Source organism: Bison bison, unplaced genomic scaffold, assembly GCF_000754665.1.
Source record: "Bison bison bison isolate TAMUID 2011002044 unplaced genomic scaffold, Bison_UMD1.0 scf7180017864238, whole genome shotgun sequence".
Taxonomy (NCBI): domain Eukaryota; kingdom Metazoa; phylum Chordata; class Mammalia; order Artiodactyla; family Bovidae; genus Bison; species Bison bison.
In genome coordinates, this window is record NW_011494810.1 from 985208 (window position 1) to 989192 (window position 3985).

Here is a 3985-nt window from a genome sequence, read left to right on the forward strand (position 1 = left end):
GAAGGCAATGGCACCCCACTCCACTACTCCTGCCTGGAAAATCCCATGGACGGAGGAGCCTGGTAGGCTGCAGTCCATGGGGTCGCAAAGAGTTGGACATGACTGAGCGACTTCACTTTCACTTTTCACTTTCATGCATTGGAGAAGGAAATGGCAACCCACTCTAGTGTTCTTGTCTGGAGAATCCCAGGGACGGGGGAGCCTGTTGGGCTGCCGTCTATGGGGTCACACAGACTCGGACACGACTGAAGCAACTTAGCAGCAGCAGCATCTATGGATCCCACCTACAAGATGTATGTAGCACTCCTCCACCAGTTGTGACAACCACAAATGTCTCAGACATTGCCAGATGTCTTGGAGGGAGTGGTGCAAAAGTATCCCTCCTTAAGAATCACTGCTTTAGTCTCAGAAAAGTTAGTCCTGTCTGCAGACCTGCCATTACTAGTCTCACTTAGGCCGTATAGTCAGTACCTGGCAGGGGGGTTTAAAAGTGTTCAGGGAAGAATAGCCTCACCCAGCTGGAATTTTATTAAATGCAGTCATAGCATCAGTGGATTAACTAAGACCCCTACTTCTCCCAGTTCTTGGCATACAGGTAACAGGGTCAACAGGCCTTTTTTTAAACTGAGTTGCCTATATCACTGCCATCAAGGACTAAGATAAAGCAGTATATGAAATAAGATCTAGAAACAATGAATAATAAAAGGCATTCACTTCATCTGTTCCTTAGTTTCAGCAGAGCCATATGGCAGTATTTAAGTATTCAGAACTATGACCAGAGCCTCTGTTCCTGTCAGAGTGGGAGTAGCCCTGGACTGATCCATCAGCCCTTAAAGCACTTCTTTAAAACCTAAGGCTCCTCTGCCATTGCCCATCAACCTCTGGTCCCTGTGCCATGCCTCCTGAAGCCTTTATAGGACCTAAAGATTCTATGCTGCTTCCCACCCCTTATCCCTGACCCCCTTTGGAAGCTATCCTATAACAGTGAAATTATCACAGATAGTTATTGACCAACAAATTTGGGTTACAAAGAGGAGACAGGGACAGTAGCCCTCTATACCAGCTCTAAGGACTTTATGCAATGATGGAAGTGTTCTAAATCTGTGCTATGCAGTATGATAGAGGAAACACTGACTACATAGGACTTCTGAGCTCTTGCAACATGATTAGTACAACTCATTTATTTTAGTCACATATGGCTGGTGGTGGTTTAGTTGCTAAGTCGTGTCTGACTCTTGTGGCCCCATGGACTGTAGCCTGCCAGGCTCCTCTGTCCATGGGATTCTCCAGGTAAGAATACTGAAGTGGGTTGCCATTTCCTTCTCCAGGGGATCTTCCTGACCTAGGAACTGAACCCAGGTCTCCTGCAGTGCAGACAGATTCTTTACTGAATGAGCTATAAGGGAATCAAATCATGTTGGACTATATAGTTCTATACAAAAACAGGTTGAATTTTGATCCTTCCTAGGACTCTCAAGCGGAGAAGGCAATGGCACCCCACTCCAGTACTCTTGCCTGGAAAATCCCATGGACGGAGGAGCCTGGAAGGCTGCAGTCACTGAGGATCGGACATCACTGAGTGACTTCACTTTCATCTTTTAACTTTCATGCATTGGAGAAGGAAATGGCAACCCACTCCAGTGTTCTTGCCTGGAGAATCCCAGGGACGGGGGAGCCTGGTGGGCTGCTGTCTATGGGGTCGCACAGAGTCGGACATGACTGAAGCGACTTAGCAGCAGCAGCAGTAGCAGGACTCTCAAGAGTAGTAAAGTCCAAAGGGAAGATGAAAAGACAATTTTCTTTTCTCAATCAGGAGAGAGGCTGTAAGGTTATATTTTTAGGTATAAAAGGAGAAAAGGCGATTTGTTTGTTTAAACCTGACCAAAATGGTCTTGAGCCAGTTACACCTGTGATCCATATAGATCACATGTGGGAGATGTGACAGAGGAGAATTCTAATGGAAAGTAGCTAAAAACTATTACCCACTTTCCCAAAAGAGCTGGGGCTAGAACCTCAAAACAGGACAAGTTTAAGTATAAATAAGCTTTTATTTGGTTTAACTTTTTAATGATAGTGTCTGCCCACAAATCAGAGCCCTCAGAGAATCTTGGACTTGGGGCAGCAGCTCACCTGTGCATGTGGGAAGTATAGGTGGAGATGCCACAAGGCTCCTGTTATCAGGAGACCTGCTACTCTTCTCCCCAACTCTCCTGCTTCCAAAGAAGGGGAAAAATGGATACCTTAGGGATTTGAATTAGAAATAGCCTTAAAGAACAAGGAGGCTTATTCCTCCTAGCTGCATTCAGGCTGAGACCTTCCTTGCCTTTTCCCCCATCCTAAAAGATTCAGATCCAGAGTTGGTCAGGGCCTTCTGGTCAACAGTTCCACTTGGCATCAAGCAGGGCCCTGCAAAGTTAAAGGAGGATCCAGGTGGTCTGCAAGAGGATCCCTGGAGGTCACACCCCTTTTTTGACTACCATTTCCTAGGTGTGTAAAATCCCTTCTCTCCCTCTATAGCAAAGGATGGAATTTCTCAGCACGCTCTGGCTATTTAACCCAAGTGTGAGCAGGGAAAGGTTACATGGGCTGAGGGCTGTCTGCTTCGTAGCCCTCATATCTTGTAGTAAGCTAGTTAGCCTCAAGTTTCCATTCCAGCACAATCTCCTGACCCTGGTTCATATGAAATTCTCTTCCTGGTAAAAAGCTGAGAACAAGCACCCTGGGTCACATTTTGTTTCTCCCTTCCATTGAGTGCTGTTTTAAATCCTTTAACAAAGCAAAGAAGTTTGCCTTTTGCTGGCATTTCTTACGTTTTGCCTGGAATATAGCCACTTGCCCAGATCATGCCCACTTTCATAGCCTGTGACTCTGCACATCTGGTAAAGCAGGGGTCCCAAACAGGGCCACATAGTAGGAGTTGAGTGATGAGAGAAACCAAAACCACCTCCCCACCCTGCCCCCGTCTGTAACAAAACTGTCTTCCATGAAATGTTCCCTGGTGCCAAAAAGGTTGGGGACCACTGTGCTAAAGCACCCAGAGCCTGGGGAATGCCAGTCCATCTCTCAGGAAAGACCCACAGGATATCTTAGCAGCTTTCTGGGAGACTGTTAGACTTCAGATTTCTGCCTTAGATGGACAGGGGACCTTTCAAGAGATTAAAAAATGGCATGTGATTTCAAGATCTATTCCCAACATTGATTTAATGCCACATCCCTGCTTCTGACTAGGAAGAATGGAACAAAACCTGTAATTATAGTCTCACATTTCCCTGTCTTCAGCCTTTTTTAACTTAATTCTTTAGACCTCAATCATTACATAGCTTCTGTATACAGAACCTGACTCTAGACCCTGGAATGGAGGAAGCAGGGTAGAGATGGACTGGAAGAGATGTTCAACCCCTCACTCATAAGACCTTTGGTAAATCTTCTATTCCTTCCTTTATAAGAGTCTCATGATCCTCCAGGAGGCCCTCTTCAGCTTCTGAATTCTTACTTTTTTCTAGTCTTACTCCTCCAACCTAGCCTCCACTTTGACAACAAATGCCTTTCAGTAAGATCAAGGGTAGGCAGGACAGGGATGAGATAATCTTTAAGAGACTGTCCTGAGCTTCAGGACAAAATCACTAGGGTGAACTGCCCACCTTGGATTTCATTCTGCCTTCTCTCTTGAAATAATCATGCTCAAACTTGTGCATGCAAACAATGCACAAGTTTGCACATTTCCTCCCAAGCTGATCCCTCTGCCTAGAATGTCCTGCCTTTAACTACTTGTTCGTAAGTACTCAGCCTGTGAGGCTGACCACCAAAGTTAGAATCTTCCACATGTGAAACCCTCTACCTGGTGCTGGGAATGCAAAATGTGAGCAGAAACAGCCTAATCCCTATCCTTACAGCACTCACAGGAGAGGCTGGCAGAATTTAAGAGACCCAACACACACTGCACCACTAGTAGGACAGCATTAAATAAAGGAGCCTGACATACACC

At 45.7% G+C, this 3985-nt stretch overlaps 1 long non-coding RNA gene across 1 annotated transcript in view; it reads right to left on the minus strand.

Annotated features, from left to right (window-relative positions):
• Positions 1-3985, minus strand: part of LOC104993299 — a 14259-nt gene that overhangs the window by 6812 nt on the left and 3462 nt on the right. The gene's annotated exons all lie outside the window — the stretch shown is intronic.